This window comes from Panthera tigris, chromosome C1 (genome assembly GCF_018350195.1).
Source record: "Panthera tigris isolate Pti1 chromosome C1, P.tigris_Pti1_mat1.1, whole genome shotgun sequence".
In the NCBI taxonomy this organism is placed as follows: domain Eukaryota; kingdom Metazoa; phylum Chordata; class Mammalia; order Carnivora; family Felidae; genus Panthera; species Panthera tigris.
Window position 1 is genome coordinate 124,597,533 of NC_056667.1, and position 17,225 is coordinate 124,614,757.

General features: G+C 46.1%; 1 protein-coding gene across 2 annotated transcripts in view; it reads left to right on the plus strand.

The window, feature by feature from the left end:
- Positions 1-1,020: 1,020 nt before the first annotated feature.
- MGAT5 (alpha-1,6-mannosylglycoprotein 6-beta-N-acetylglucosaminyltransferase) overlaps positions 1,021-17,225 on the plus strand; it is a 335,238-nt gene continuing 319,033 nt past the window's right edge. For both annotated transcript variants that reach the window (XM_042994303.1, XM_042994306.1), the window contains exon 1: positions 1,021-1,405. The gene's annotated coding sequence lies outside the window, so the exon portion shown is untranslated. The remainder of the gene's footprint in view (positions 1,406-17,225) is intronic.

A 17,225-nucleotide genomic window follows, 5' to 3' on the forward strand; every position in this document is an offset into this window, starting at 1 on the left:
GAGGATTGTGGACAGTAGAGTGGGGTGATCTAAATTCAGGACAGAAGACCCTAAGGAGGACAGTGAAGTAGAGATGGAGAAATCCCACAGGGAAGGTAAAGGGAAGTTGAACCTGATGTAGTGACTAGTTACAGGTCCTGAAACTTGCTGCGGTTATGAATCCTGTCATTTTGACCCCAAGGTGATCCACCAGGCCACTCTTCTTCCATTCTAGATCCTACTTAACAATGATCTATAATGCTCAGCGATGCAACTGTACAACATTGTCTCTCCCAGGGTTTGGTTGGATTTAATATGTCTTCTCAGTCAATGTCTGTGGTACCTTCAGGGCATGGGATGTGTTTTATTTCGTTTTGAATTTACAATAGTACAATGTTCAGCTAGCTCATCCGGAGTGTTTGTAGAATCCAGGGAGGGAAGGAAGAAAAAGAAAGAGAGATGGGATTCATTTATCGAGCGCCTACTATATGCCAAGTATACCTAAATACTTTTCGCATATTTTATTTCATCTCCAAAATAGACTCCTGAGGCAGCATCATGCTCATAGATAAAGAGGCTGAATTCAAATGGCTAAGTGACTTGTCCAAGGTCAAAAAAACCCAAGTGGTAGACTCAGAAGGCTACCTATAACCCATTCTGCAAAGGACACTGAGACTCAGGACATTTATTAAAGTTGCATGCACCTGTAAATGGGTGAGCCCCAGTCTTCCCTCACTGGGCTTCACTGCTGGAATGCCCCTAGTGTTTAAAAGCCCCTGGACTGCACCACTCGGGAGGATGCTTCATCATATGAACATTTGCACACTAACCCCGACCTTGCTAGAATATTATTTATGGCCACGATTAACCTGTCTCCCTCGCTCCTTTCTCCCTTTGGGCTGCGGAATTGAAAGGTTGCTAGAAGTCCTCTCCCACAGAGTTGAGAGTTTGCAGACGGCCCCTGAAAAGCTGGGGCGTTCCGAATTGGCTGAGCGCTCTGCCTGGGAGGGCGGGGAGTTTGCCCAACGTCTCTGACCAGAATCCTTGCCTTTAGGAGCCGAGAGCCCAGAAGCGGGGAGAAGTTGGAGAGGTTAGGCAGGGGGGTGTTGGAAGAAACTGCGGACAGACCCTCGCCCTGGTAGGCTAAGCCCCCGAGGAGTGTTTCTGCCGCGTCCGAGCCGTGTGTGGACGCGCCGCGCGCGGCCCCGCCAGGGCTGGGAGTTTGTAGACCGTCCCTGCCGCGGCCCGCTCGGCGGCGGCCCTGCGGCTCCGGCGGCAGCCGCGGCGGCCCCGGGCGCGATCCAACCCAGGTAGCCGCGCCGCAGGCTCGGGGCGCCGCGACCCCGTGCCCCGCCGTGTCGTGGGCCCCGCGGGGACAGCGGCTGGCGGGCGCTCCCTGCTGCTACTGCTGCTGCTCAACAAGGAGGTGAGAGCTACTGGGTCGGGGAGATCGCGTCGGGCTTGCCATCCCCGCGGGGAGATGCACGCAGAGGGGACCACGGAGGGCGCGGGGAGCTGAGCGCGGGCGGCGAGAGCCTGCACCGAGGGCGGCGCGGCCAGGGGCTTCCGCCTGTCGCCTGCGTGGGTGCCCTGGCTGCAGCCGCTCTGCGGGACCCGGGAGTGCAGCGGGGGACGCGCCTTGAGGCGCCCACCTGCCCGGGGCAGCCCTCCCCAGGGGAGGCAGGAGGCCCCCCAGGGCCCTTTAGGAAAAGGAGTGACCAGAGGAGGCTTTGGTGGCGCGGACCGGAGGCGAGCTGCTGGGGATGGCAGATGGGCGCTCGGACCTCGGAGGAGGCTGGTGGGGTCGCGCTGCGGGTGTGGGCCGAGCTGGGGTCCCCGGGACCCGGGCGCGCAGGGCGGGCTCCGCCACCGGCCAGGGGAGAGGAAGAAGGGAGGTTGGCCCCAGGCCCAGAAGAGAAGGGATGCGGCGGCCGGAGCCGCCGGGCTGGGGGACCAAGGAAGCCCGAGGAAACCCCCACCCCTAGGGGCCAGCCTCCGGCCCCGCGATCCCACCCGCGCGCTCCGCCAGGCTGCCTGGCCGAAGAGGCTGCGGGGAGCGCAGAGCCCACACCCGCGCACACACTCCCCGAGAGCATGCTCAGTGCGGCCCTGGGAACTTCCTGCCGAGTCGCGAGCCGCCCCGGCCCCCTCCGGGTCGGCTGCGAGCTAAGTTGGGGGAGACCGAGCGCGTGGGTGGGGGGCGCGGCGCCCGCCTGTAGCCCTTTGGTGCCCCTGGCCCCTGCCTAGCCTTTGCTCAGCTCCCGACGCTACTCGCGCCGACCGCCCCCGCGGCTGGGAACGGGGGTGTGGATGTCATCCCTCGCTCCCCGAGGCCAGGTCCGAGGCTGGGAGGCCAGAGGCCTGGCGGTGCGGTCGGACCCGCTCTCTATGCACTCGCTGAGCGCGCGGACCTCGCGCAGGGAGCAGACTGGGTGGAAGGGGGTGTGTGAGCCGGGGACGTTCGCGCACACACTTGCTGTCACACACAAAGCCGTGGTTTCGTAGCTACCGCGCGCAAGAGGGAAGAGGTGGCGCTTGCATTGTCCAGCCGCGTTGCGAGCGCCAGCGGGGTGCTCTGCGGGAACCAGGCGATGCTTGAGGTTCTCAGATGCCGGGGTCGGGGTCTAGAGCCCGGTGCTCCTGGTTCTGACTGCCAAGCCCCGCGCAGGGGAGGGCACAGTTTGTTTGCACCTGGCTGTGGCCGCCCGTTTAGGGAAGGTTGGGCATTTATGGAGCTGTGAAGTTGGGGAGGGGAAGGCTAAGGTTTGTACCGGGCTCGGTGGGATGGCCCGGTGCACCTGGAAACACAATTCAGATTCGAGCATGAGCAGCAGGATCTCATTCTAAAGAGAGGCAAGTGGGGGGCTGGTGCCCCTGCCTGTGTTCATTATCAGGACCTGAGCAACTTGGCTGGGTTTTACTCCTCGAGCACCCCCTCCCCACCCACCACCGTGTTAGCTACTGCATCACCCTTATCCTGATCCTTGACGCAGGATCAGACCTGCCTTGTTTTGATTCAATAAAACAAAAAACAGTTTTTCGCGATGGGCAAGCCCATCACAGATCTGACTTAATAAATGAGTTTTCACCACCACCCCCACTTTCTGCTTTCCTACAAATTCTTCTTGTTCTTGTTCTTGTTCAGGGCTGAGGTAAGCAACCTTAACTTTGTCAGGATTAGAGTGACACTCCATTTTCTAGAGGCCTTTTTAGTTTTCTCCCAGTTACCAACTCAATATAGTCGGAGTGAAGTGGAGAGGTTCTGAAAAAGGCCATGATAGAGGAAGATGAAGAGGGTGACCCTTCTGCCCCTTCTAGGTGCTGCGACAAGAGGAGAAGCGAGTGCCTCTGCCTGACACCCACACTCTGGCAGAGCTGGGTGCTGGCTTTTCCTTTGGTCTACACCTTTGTTCCAGCTTGCCTGGGTTTGGGACACTTGTGACCAGAATCACTAGGAGAAAGGAGTCTGCAGGCCTGGGTTGGGGCTTTGGGGGTTTGCACCTACAGGAGCAGTTGCCGGCTGGTGTTAAGGCGGACTGCGATGGCGGGAGACTGGGGGCTCAGACTCTGCCCGTATCTGTCAGTGGCATCTGGGTGCTCCAGCCGTGCTGGAAAGCAGCTCAGGGGCTTTGTGATCCCAGCAGTGCACATTTCAAGCGCTTTGTGTTCCAAGTGTGAATAGAGCAGACATATACACTCACACGTATGTATGTATATGTACATTCTCATAAAGAAGTATGTGCCTATGCAATGTTCTTCAGTAGCATCTTGGAGCTGGAAGGGACCTCATTTCAGGAGAGCACAGGAATTCAAATTTTCTCCCTTCCCATTCAGTTTCTCAGTTTAAAAATAACTAAGCCAGCCTTCTGCCCAGCTGGCCTCCAAAAGCATTGAAATGCTAGTCCCCCTGTGATTCTAGCCCAAGGGGAGGCCTTTGGTTCCTCCCTTAGAAGTGTGGCTCCTCAGGGTCCATTGTAGATGTCCCTCACTTAACATCACCTTTCCAAATGCTCCATGTGGCTTGGGATCTAAGTCATTGCAGAGTCACCCTCAGATTGATTTTGGCAGGGGACAGACAGTGACCGGTATGTGCAGCAGAGATGTCCAGAAAACTGCATAGAGCGGTCATCATAAGACTTGGGTTGGGAGGTTCATGTCCTCTCTCACACTTGTGATCATCCAGGTGGGTAGTTGCCCTGCTCCTTGCCAAAAGATGTAAAAAGTAGTGGGTACTCATTTTATTCCCTCCTCCTTGTGTCTTTCGGCCTTCTGGGTCCAGAAAGGAGGGGTGGTGGTGGGGGGTGGCTTTCTTTGTTGATATTATTGTAGTGAATATCAGGAAAGCATATACTGCCAGGAGCTTTGTCTCAGAGGGTTTATTGTGATGAGTGTCAAAGTTTGAGAAAGGGTCCTTGTGTCAGGTGATCAGTTAGTTGATAGTTTTGGCTGAAGGAAGATGTATGTGTTCCAGAATCCAGGTACTTTTTAAAAAAGAAAGGGAATAATTTTATATTGGGGGAGGATGCCATTGTGGGTGACAGTTGAGAGGTTTGGGTCACAAATAAATCTGGTACTTGTCAATGCAAGTTTTACTAGGCTGCCTTTAAAGTTCTCAAGTGCTTTGAAGTATAGAGTCACTCCTAATAACCAGAAGATAATTGTACTTTCTAATTTGTTTGAAATTGAGTAAAGATCTCCCGACCCTTGTTAAAGTTTCTTTCTTTAAAGATTTTTTTAAATGTCTTTGTTTTCTTTTTTTTTTTTTGAGAGAGAGAAAGAGAGAGAGGGAGAGAACTAGTGGGGGTAGGGCAGAGAGAGAGGGAGACACAGAATCCAAAGCAGACTCCAAGCTCTGAACAGTCAGCACAGAGCCCAACATGGGGCTTGAACTCACAAGCCGTGAGATCATGACCTGAGCCAAAGTCGGACACTTAACTGACTGAGCCCCCCGGTGCCCCTTAGGGTTTCTAATCTAAGTCTTGTCTCTGTGGTATCTTGCATCTTGTGTCAACATCAAAAATCTGAGCATGGTGTGACCTCTGCCAGCTGCAGGTGTGTTCATTGAGTGTTTATATGGCAGCTGCCATGAGCCATGCCCTGTGCCGGTGCTGAGTATAAAGACGTCCTTCTTCAAAATTACCTTCTCACTTTTAATTTATCTGACCTTCTCTTTCAGTGTGTTAATGCAAACTAATAGCTCTTGGAAGGTCGCCAAGTTGGGTCCCAGGAGCCTTAGTGCTTTTAACCATGTTCTCTGTCGGCTGGAAGCATGGGGACTTGAGCTGTGTTTGCCCACTTGGGCTGTGTTATTTATTTTTTCTTTCATTGCTTAAATTCATGTTTCCCCGACTTTGTCGCATCTGGAAAGCTGTATGTGTGCAGGAGAGGGGTTGGAAGAATCACTTTATTTCTTCAAAATCCCGGAGCTGTCTTGTCTGAACACATAACTTTCTGCAAAGAGAACAGGAGCCTTTCTGTCGAGGCCATTTGTCAGGTCTGAAAAATCTGGACAGGCCATGGGGATCAGCTTTCATGGCTGGGTTTGGTGGGTTTTTCCCTGTAAACCGCCCCCACCCTGCAATGCTTGTGTTAAGGCCTGCTGGACCTTGGCCCCAGCTGGGGAGGTTATATATGATGGCTAAGGAGTATTTCTCAACCCTGTTGGCCATGCATGAATTTAGGAGTGAGGTGTATCTAAGTACTTTATTACTTGCAAGAGTTAAATACTGGTGTTTGCATTTGATTCACTTTTTACCCCTAGAATAGAATAACAGCGTCACTTTTGCATCCCTCTGTGATTTTTGTGGCTGGCCCTGGAGGGAACGTGTGCCACCCACCCACTCCTGTCTAAGCTGCAGTCCTTAGTGTTGTAGTTCTGAGCACAGACGGCTTCTAAGTCCTGTCATGCTGGTGAGATGCTTTTCATAAGTATCCTACACAGAACAGTCTTCCACTATAATAGTTTTGGAAGTATAATAGTCTTTCATGTCTCAGTCCACCCATGGAAGTGTGTTGTGTTGGTGATCATCACAGATATTATGTGTCTTAGTGGAGAAGTGTCAAGAAGAGGTGAGCAAGAAAATAGAGATGGGATGAAAAAAAATTACCTTCTGTAATTGACATGGTTGCAAATGTTTCTTTTGTATTTCCTTTACTCTTTGCTACAACAGTAAGGTGGATACTATTGTTATCCCCATTTTATATATTGGGAGACTGAGACCTTTGCAAGGTCGTGAAACCTGGCCCAGGTCACAGCTGGCAAGTGGCTGGGCCAGGATTCGAACCCAGGTGGTCTAGGTCCGGAGTCCATACTAGCTGTGCTATGCTTAGTTAAGGCTAGCAAGCTCACCCTGTTCCAGCCAGCCCTTCCTTTCCAACCAAAGCCAAGAGGCAGCTTAGACACTCAGGGGTTGAAAAGCAGCTCAGGGAGATTCCTCCTGATTCCTTCTCTTTCTAGCTGAGGGCATAGAGGTGCAGAGGGAGAAGGGCTTATCAGCCAGTGGGCAGTAGTGACAAAGCTGGGTTTCACTTCTGACCCTTGGTCTGTAGGAGCAATTGATAACAACTGATAACAGATGTGTACCTGCTTTGTCTTCAGAAATGATTCAGGAAGCAAATGTGATAGTTTGTCATTTGACATCTGTCTCTCCCATCCTAGAACCCCCTGTAGGCACACATCCGACTTCACCTTGGAATCTGGTGGGGAGCAGGTGGTATGTCCACATCTTTTTACCATCCCCATGTGGGAGAATCTGAGCAACTTATATTATACCTTTAAGTGAGGTATTCCCTTCTGAATGTTAAGTTTGACATTTTAAGAATACAGTCTGGAATCGATTTTACATTTCACTCTTAAATTCTCTCTCCCCCTCTCCTTTTCTGTGTGTGTGTGCGTGTGTGTGTGTGTGTGTGTGTGTGTGTGTGTATGTGTGTCTGTCTGTCTGTTTCTGTCTGTCTATGTGTGTCTCAGGGCTTCTGGCCCCACTCAGCATTGATTTCCATTCTATAGGAGCATGGGGTAGGCAAGGGGTGACCTGGTAGAGGCCTCAGGGCTTCTAATAAAGGGCCCATGAGGACAATCCCACAGTGTCTGTGGATTCCTGGAAGGATTGCTGAGGCCCTGAAAAATATTCCTCTGACCACTGGAATTACCATACTTGGTGGAATCTTGCAGTTGGATGCAACAGCAAGCACCATTTCCTTTCATTTTATTCCTTGCGTATGACCAGCATTGCATTGGGCATCCCAGGGCTTCTGCCTGTTCCAGATTCTGAGTGTTTCTGGTTAATAAGTAGTCCCTAGGTGCTCAAGGAGTTTAAAGTCTAGGCCTGGTCAGGGCCACACAGAAGAGTTAAGTTCAGTTAGGAGGCAGTATGCAAATGAAGAACACATTAAGTCAGCCCTTGTGACCACTTTGGGCCTCAGTTCTTCTGTGGAAAAGTAAGAGGGGATTGAATGAGCTCCAAAGTTCTGTTCAGTCCTAACGTTGTATAATCCCATACATATGGCAAAGGAGGTGTGGCATGAAGAAAGAAAATTCCCTTACTGAATAAAAAAAGATTGAGGAAAACTCAAGTTGTTTTTGCTTTTGCTGGTAGACTCCCTGTAGTAGACAGTTGAAATGCTTACCTAAGAGGAACCAACCCTCTATTATCACTATTCTTCTGGGATGTTTATTTTTGTATATTTAGAAATAAAAAGCCTTGGTCCTTACTACTACGCCTAGAAATAACCTGTTTCCCCTAGTGAAGCTGTTTTTTCCTTTGGGAACTTGAGATTCAAAGAGCAGAAGATGACCAGGCTCGCGGAGTTCTGTGGTTATGTGGCACCGTGCCCTGGGGAACGAGGCTAAGGATTTACCCTGCCGCAAGCTGGGCCAAATTCTGTGTACATGCGTTCATTACAGCTTCCCCGCCAAACAACTACATTAAAAGAACAGGCAGTTTGATATCAATCTCCTTGTAGGTCCTTTTTTTTTTTTTTTTAACCATCTGTTATTTTCACTTCCGATTTTTTTAATTTACTAGTGCTCCTGCCAGTGAGTTTTCTACATGACCGACTCTTTCTCTTATGCATGTTTTTTTAGGAGAGCTCCACCTCTGCCTCATGCTAAGTAGGATCTTTCTGTGTTCCTTGGGTGTGTTTCTTGATATTTCTTTCCTATTTCTGTGGGATTTCCCTCACCCCCTCTCCTGTAATTTTTCAGAGCCACCGGGGTTAGAGGCAGAACTAAGTGGGGATTTGGAGGGGAAGGGCCTCCCAAGGGGACATTTTGTGGGTGATCTTTCACTAGCCATCATTTAGGACATACAGATGTAATTCTCTTAGGTGAATGTTACCATTTTTCTTCTATAGTTTCACCATTCCTTTTTTGTTTCTTATTTAATTTTCTGAGGTCCAATAAGCTTCAGAAAGGGAAAGTTGTTTCCTAGGTTGGCTAAAAAAAACAATGCATCTAGCCCCAAGGACCTCTCAGAAAGGAGTATAGAGCTCTAGAAGGCACCCTCCCACAGGACCTGTGCCCCTGGCCGCTCACATAATCAGCTGGGCATCCTGGCATCCTGGGTAAACTTCCTGTCTGCAGTTAGCCGGCTGTCTACGTGCAGGTCAATTCAACGTTCTGTGATTCTGGTTCTTCATGTGTCATACGAGGCATCTCTTAGCTTCTCCTACATATGTGGGATTCTTTTAGTATGCCTTCTTGGCTGGGTTCAGCATGCTTATCTAACTCTTCTTTCCTTTACTGTCCTTAATATTCTAGGTGTTTTCCTAGTTTTGAGGGCCTCTTTGGTTGTGCTTGTTTAGTTCTGTTGTTTAAATCAATCAGAGGACTTTTTGTGGACATTTTTTCCATAGTGAGAGCACAATTCTTGGGCTCATGAAACCCAACAAACTGGTACTACTGTGTGAAATTGTGTGTGTATTCATGTCTACGCTGTTAGCACTCTTTGCCTCATTGTTCTGTTATCTACAACAAGAAGTAGGAGTGGTCAGATTGGAGCTGCAGATCTGGAGTAGCCCTCAGTTAAAAGAAGTCTCCAGAAAGTTGGTGTGGAAGGATTTTGTTAATACTGTTTTTCTCCTAGCACAGGCTTATCAGCTGTAGCTAGGATGTCTTTGGAGATTGTATGGCTAATGATTTTATTACACTCTCCTATAGACTGCAGTAAAGTGTTTTCCATGATAATGAGTTGCTTATTCTATCATAGTGCCTTTTCTCTAATTGCCCCTAAAACAGAATCAGATACAGCTTTCCATTTTTGATGCCGTGCCTGGTTAGTGTTCTCCGAGTTCCGGTTTCTTCCTCCCACTCCAGTGACTTTGAGAGAGACTTTTCTGTTTCCTCATCATCAGCCTTTAGTATGAAGATTATAAGATTATGCAATCTTTCTATATATAACCACAAATTTACTGGCATAAAGCCACACAAATTTATTGTTTTATATTTCTGTAGGTCAGAGAGACAACACAGGCCCCTTCAGCTAAGACCAAATGTCCACTTCTTCTGGAAACTCTAGGGAAGAATCCACTTCCTTGCCTCTTTCAGCTTCTAGAGGCCACCCACATTTGTAGGCTTGTGCCCCCTTCCTCCGCGGTCAGAACCAGTGATGCTGAGCTGAGTCCTTGTCCCTCTGCCATCAACTTGGCTCTCTGATGATAGCTGGGAAAGGTTCTCTGATATTAAGGATCTATGTGATTAGATTGGGCCCTCCCGGATAATCCAGGATAATCTCATCTCAAGGTCCTTAAGGTAATCCTGTGTGTCCTGTAAGGTAGTGTGTTCACAGGTTCCAGGGATTAGGACGTGAACATCTCTGGGGCCATTTTTCTGCCTCCCACAGTGCTCTAAAATCTTTGTAAAGAATTTTGTTTGTTTGTTTGTTTGTTTGTTTTACTGTTTATGTAGATCTCCTTCTTTCTGTTGAGGAACTTTACTGTCATAGGAAATTTAGGCAAATTCCCCTCATCTTTTTGAATATATTAAAGTCAGCTATTTGCAAAACACTGTATTTAGGATTTAAGTCCTGCTTTGGTTGGACATTGAGCTATGCACATTTATGTGTCGAGCCTTGTGTAATTATCACCAGTCCTACTTCTGTGAGGAAACTGAGGTACTAAGGAAACTTGCCCAGGGTCATGAAGCCAGAATGCAAAAGTGGATCTCATTGATTGTGAAGTCTGTGTTCTTTTCACTCTGTCTTTCTGCCTCAGAAGTGATAATGGAAAAACAAAATGAGAAATGGTAAGGGAAATGTAAAATAATGTCAAATTTCTCTACTTCTGCCAACATGATAACAGACAATAAATATTGCCTGTGGTAGATTAATTGCACTGATGGCCCCAGTTAATGGCTTCCCTGTCCCTACACTTTTTGCCTTATAACTCTATAGTGCCCTTTTCTTTCCTCCCCCCTACCCCCCCCCCCCCCCCCCCCCCCCCCCGCCGGGATTGGCCATGTGATGCTTTGGCTAGTGGGATGTTAGCAAATATCCTGTGAACAGAGTTTAAAAGAGCCTGCATGTTTCTGATTGCCTTTTACACAGCTGGACTTGCTCTCTTAGATCCCTGCCACCACCTGGCAAACATGCCTAGACTAGCCTAATGGAGAGTTCTGAGAGACACACGGGATGAGCCAAACTGTGTCAGCTGAGGCCATCCTAGACCAGCCAGCCTCCAGCTGAACTGTTGGGTGCTTAGAGTCTCCTGAACATGCCTTGGCAAGGTCAGGTGAATCTGTCCTAGATCACCAGAACCATTCAGCTGACCTGTAGAGCTGTAGAAATAATCGATGATTGTTGTTTCAAGCCACTGAGTTCTAGGGAGCTTTGTTACACAGCAACTGCTAACTGATACACCCCTCATCTCAGATGTTTGAATAGCATAAGAAGTATTTTTAATGTCTGTTTGAATATCATTTTGGACTACTCATAACTAATTAATATTTTTATATTTTAATGTTTATTTGGGGGGGGAGGGGCAGAGAAAGAGGGAGACACAGAATTTGAAGCAGGTTCCAGGATTTGAGCTGCCCGGCCCAAGAGCCCGATGTGAGGCTTGAACTCACGGACTGCGAGATCATGACCTGAGCTGAAGTGTGACACTTAACCGACTGAGCCACCCAGGCGCCCCTAATTAATATTCTTTTAACACATTTAATACATTTTAAAATATTCTTTTAAAGTTATAGTTTAGGCTGGAGAACTTGCCCATTGTATCTACCCTTTTTCTTTTTTTTCTTTTCTTTTCTTTCTTTTCTTTCTTTTTTCTTTTTCTTTCTTTCTTTCTTTCTTTCTTTCTTTCTTTCTTTCTTTCTTTCTTTCTTTCTTTCCTTCCTTCCTTCCTTCCTTCCTTCCTTCCTTCCTTCCTGAATGTCCTTTAAATTCTTATCAGTTTAAGTCCAAAGCAGACTTGCTTTTCCTCCTCAAAGTATTTGTTATTTCTAGTACAGTGGGTTTGACCCCAACCTACAGTAATAAACACATATTAACTCTTAACTCACATATACATGTATGTAACAGTAGGAAGAGTTTCAAGGAACAGTAGCTACTCCCCTGCCACTGATGTCCTCAGATGTTTTCTATTCCAGGGGGGCCTGGTCTCTTGATTTTGGCTTAGATTATGATATCACAGTTTGTGGGTTTGAGTCCTGTTATCAGGCTGTGAACTGACAGCACAGAGACTGCTTGACTGCTTGGGATTCTCTCTCTCCCTCATTCTCTGCCCCTCCTGCACTGTCTCTCTCTCTCTCTCAAAATAAATAAATAAACTTTAAAAAGATCTATTCCATTCCATTCCATTCCATTCCATTCCATTCCATTCCATTCCATTCACTTAAAAAGTGCTGGTCAGGAGACAGCACTATGGCCTGCTGCTTATTTTGTAAATAAAGTTTTATTAGAACACAGCTACTCCTATTTGTTCATGTATTTTTTGTCGCTGCTTTCAAGCTCCAATGGCAGAGTTGAGTAATTGTGACAGAGATCATCTGGCCTGCACAGCCTAAAGTATTTACTACCTGGCTCTTGAAGAAAATGTTTTCTGACCCTTGCACTGAATTGATTTCATAACCCATCAGTTAGTTGCAAACCTTCATTTAGAAGACACTGTTCAGGTGACCTTTAGCTCTTCTGATACTCTTCTGCAGGTTACACTAAACAAATCTGGCACATGTGAAAACTACTTCTTTTCCTGGGTCATACTCAGACTTTCTTTTCTATTAACTTAGATTCAACAATTAAGTTTTTGTGATTTAACATTATACCCGACTGGGTTATATAGGAAACTTTTTAACCATTTCTAAAATGTTTCATTTATGGGGCGCCTGGGTGGCTCAGTCGGTTGAGCGTCTGACTTCGGCTCGGGTCATGATCTTGCAGTCTGTGAGTTCGAGCCCCGCGTCGAGCTCTGTGCTGATGGCTCAGAGCCCGGAGCCTGCTTCGGATGCTGTGTTTCCCCCTCTCTCTCTCCCCTCCCCTGCTCGAGCTCTGTCTCTTTCTCTCTCTCCCTCTCTCTCTCTCAAAAATAAACATTAGAAATTTCAAATAAATAAATAAATAAATAAATAAAATGTTTCATTTTAAGAAATATTATCCACCCCCTGCCCCCTTTTCAAATGTAAATGAGGCTTTCTTGTGGAAACTAGCTGGAATTAAAATGGACACAAATTCCATTCAAGTGCTAGTTATTTATTCATTAGATTGCAGCAGTGCTTTTTTTTGTAATATAATGGAGTCCATTAGTGGAAGAGGTAGAGAAACAGTGATCCTGGCCTCTTTCACCACACCTTTCTGGCAACTGGTCCTTATTGCCACATTTCTGAATTAGGGTGCTATTATTCCTGAGCATAATACAATTTAAACACATTAAATCATGGACTTTTGGGGTTGGAAACACTTTGGGAAAAAAAGTGTTTTTTCTTTCAGACCCCTGCATTGGGCCCTTAAAGGCCAAATTTTTCTCACACTTAAATTTTCCAACTCTGTCAAGGAAGGACAAAAGTGTTATTTATGTTGTAGGGCTAACGTGATTGATGAGAAGGAGCTGAGGCAGGAAGGGTTTCAGAATGATCTGGATATATCTTTCTAGAATCTGAAATGCCAGGTGAAGAATGGTCACTGGCTCACTTATTTATTGGCAGTAAAAAAGAAATCAAAACAAATGAGCTTCAACTATAGCATGGAGAGTTTACGTAAAATCTGAGAAATGTCCCTCAAATGAGGTAGCTTCTTTGACGTTAGAATAGATTCTCCTGAGAATTTTTTTTTAAATTTTTAATATTTATTTTTTGGAGAGACAGAGAGAACACGTGGGAGAGCACAGGAGACACAGAATCCAAAGCCGGCTCCAGGCTCCAGGCTCCAAGCTGTCAGCACAGAGCTGGACACGGGGCTCACACTCACAAACCGTGAGATCATGTCCTGAGCTGAAGTCGGATGCTTAACAGACTGAGCCACCCAGGCGCCCCTCTCCTGAGTATTTTTGATCCTAGCTGCCTCCCTTAGTTCAGGTGGGTGGTTGGACAGTTGTTATTAGTAAGACCCTCTGGCAACAGAAACCTGATGGAGCTTGCTTCAATAAAAGTGGAGAATTCACATTAGGGCTCCAGGAGCAGGAGGCCACAGTCCATCTTAATTCTCCCTCTGCTTTGTGTTTTTGTTTGTTTGTTTGTTTGTTTTTTGTCCCAAGGACAGGACTCTTGGTAATAGCATTAGCTACAGGGGAAGCCACCCAGAAAGACTAATCTTTCCCTTGTAACACAAATTCCAGTTTCCTGGGCAGTATCTCTTCAGTGGCCCAGCTTGACATCACCCAGAAGTGGCCAGAACTGGAAATTGCATTGTGGATTTGGGCTAGCTCCAGGGAGTCTTATGGGGGGCTTTTTAGAAATTTCTGGGGGTAGTTTTGGTTGTTAATGATTGAGGAGTGCTACTAGCATTTATTGGTGGGGACCCAGGATGCTAACCATCTATGATGGGTAGGACAGTCTTGCACTCCAAAATGTATCCCATGTCCCACTATGAGACAGTCATGGACAACAAAGCCTGTTTACTACCAGAACCTAGAAACCTATTTTAAAAGAAAACAAAGAACATTTTGTATGTTTTACTTAGCATTGACTTTCTCAGCTGAAGAAGAAGGATTGTGCTTTGTTTTGTTGGGAAATTTACCAAGAGGTGTTTTCCATTTTGGAAAAACATACCACCCATGGCATCACCACGTTACCCTGTCAGTCCACATTTGTAGCTGACCCATTTTTTTTTTTTATTTGACATTAATACACAAGCATCTAATGACCCCATTATGCCTTCTAGATTTGTCTTGCCCAACTAATTGCATATGGAAATACACGTTAGGTTTGTTATCAGTTATTTTCCTTTTATTCTCATTTATGTTACTCTTAGGGCAACAAGTATATATGTTTGAAATTGTGTTTAGGAGGGTTATCTAAGGATTTGATTTCAGTTAGTAAAGGGATATTAGAAGTTTGTATAAGCTGGGGACTTTAAGGCTGATAGAGTTTAGAACACAGCACTAGGAGAAGTCATTTGTAAAGTCATTTTTTCCTGTAGCCTAATGATTCAACTGAATTAAATACTCTTGGCACTAACCATTTAGAAAAAAAAAAAAAGTGTCTCCTGCCTTTTGTGTAGCTGACTGTGAAAAAAGGAATAGAGATGTTGGCCCCATACTGCTTCTGTCTGTGGATGGTGGACTCTCCATGGTGCAGACCCTCCCCCCGCCCCCACCTCCACCTGCTCTGTGGTTTCTGGCTCCTGCTGGGCCAGGGCTTGCTTGTGGGTCTCCTCATCATCCTCTCCTCTGGAAGAGCCATAGGAATAGAGAATGAAATCAGATTATCACATAAGTTTCATGTGAACTACTGCAGTCCACTCTGTCAGGTTTCAAGCTCAAGCTGTGAACTTTCATGGGAAAATATTCACATCTTGATTTTCACTAACCTCTAACCAAAATGGAGCAGTCCTTAGCTGTTGAATATTGGCTATAAATTGCAGTAATATTGGTATTGTCTATGACTTTGTCACCCGTAGAAATTCAATATTTTCATATCATAGATGTCTGACAGATATCTGAAAATATCAATACTCATTATGACTTTAAAACTATGGTGGCTATTACACCTGCTGCTAGATAGTGTTATTTATTTATTAAAAAAAAATTTTTTTTTCAACGTTTTTATTTATTTTTTGAGACAGAGAGAGACAGAGCATGAACAGGGGAGGGGCAGAGAGAGAGGGAGACACAGAATCTGAAACAGGCTGCAGGCTCTGAGCGGTCAGCACAGAGCCCGACGTGGGGCTCGAACTCACGGGCCGTGAGATCATGACCTGAGCCGAAGTCAGACGCTTAACCGACCAAGCCACCCAGGCGCCCCTAGATAGTGTTATTTAATGAATGAATAAAGGAGCATATGTGTTATTATATCACAACTGAAAAAATATTTTGGTAACTGTATTTAAATATAATTGACTTCCTCCTTAATCCTGTGTGTTTCATTTTATGCATTTAAAAAGTCCTGAGAAGGGGTCCATAGATCTCCCCAGTCTGCCAAGGGGATTGATGGTGCAGAAATCCCAGTGTAGAATGGTAGAGTGCTCTGGATGGTACTGTCGCTGTCCTCTCTCTTCTGTATCTTGGTAGTTGACAAGGCCTCTTAACATGGCCTTTCCCCAGGACTGCCAGATATGGGTGTGGAAGGGATGTGGGTTTATCTCCAATTGGCTTATTTTCTTCTTAGACCAGACCTGGTCAAAGGAATGAGCTTGATTCACCCTTGGCTCATTCTTTTATCAGACATGAGGAGACAAGTTTGTCAGAACATTCCTCTGGCAAGGCTGTATTGATCAGTACAAGGTACGTGATGCATTTAAAGCCAGAACATACTGGTTATCTGAATCCTAAACAGAAGTGTGATTTCTGGTTCAGTTTTTCAAGTAGAGAAAAACCACAGACATTCCGCAAGAAAATTCCCTATGTACATAAGAACTTCTGTCTTCCTCTTTGTCTGCTTCAGAGTTACATAATCACGACACAACTCTAAGAAATGCCCCTTGCCTAAGAAATGTGTTGCACAAATGGCTGTCAGGGGTGTTCTTCTGTTACTGTATGGCTTGTGGGGGAGGGGCATTTCCTAGAAGTTAGGGTTTGGGGTCCAGGTAGAAGCTCCATGGATGGTCTCATTGCTGCCTTGCCACCCAGTGAGCCCAGCCTTAGAGGGTGCTGTGCTGTAGCTGTAACTGGATTTCTGGGAATGGCCTCAACCTTTTTCTGTTTCTGGAAACTTCTTAGTAGGAAATGACTTTGCCATGGAAGAGCCCACTGCACTGTTCTTTGCTGTCCTCCAGACACAGAGTCATTGTGCTGCCATGTGCATCTTTTTCCTCTCACAGCTTCTAAGTCTATATTTAGAGCATGAAAATGCTGAACATTTCCTTTCTAATTTTTTAGAAGTTGAGCGTTGGGAGGAATCTTCACGCATACAACATTAATATCCTGGACAGCCATATTACATAGTAATGGGAATAACATTTTTTTATTCTTTGTTTGAAAAACATATGCTGAAGATTGGAACTGAGTAGTTTCAGATTTTTAACCTCCTTTTTCCTGTGGGTTTAGTGATTGCCCACATTTCTCATGGAGCGGCCTACCCCTGCCCCCCGCCATTACCTGATAACGTTTCTGTCGTGTCGGACTGAGGAGAACATACGTGTATGTAACAAACTTATTAATGAAGTGACAGCGTCTCTCTCACTCTCTCTGTCTCTTTGGAAAATGGAACAATAACATTCTATTGATCGTGAGCTACCAACTGCTGTAGATTTATATGCAAGATTGGGGGTACCACTTGGCCTAATTTTGTTTTTTTTAAGTTTTAAGTAAGTTTTTATGCATAGCCTGCTTATTATTTTTTATTTTAATTCCAATATACTTAACATACAGTGTTCTATTAGTGTCAGGTGTACAATATGGTGGCCAACAATTCTACGGTATTCAGTGCTCAGCATGATGTGTATGCTCTTAGTCCCTTTCACCTATTACACCTGTGCCCCCACCCACCTCCCCTCTGGTAACCATCAGTTTGTTCTCTGTAGTTTAGAGTCTGTTTTTTGGTTTCTCTCTTTTTTTTCTTCGTTTGTTTCTTAAATTCCACATACGAGTAAATGAAATACATTATTTGTCTTTCTCTGACTGACTTATTTTGCTTGGCATATATACTCTCTAGATCC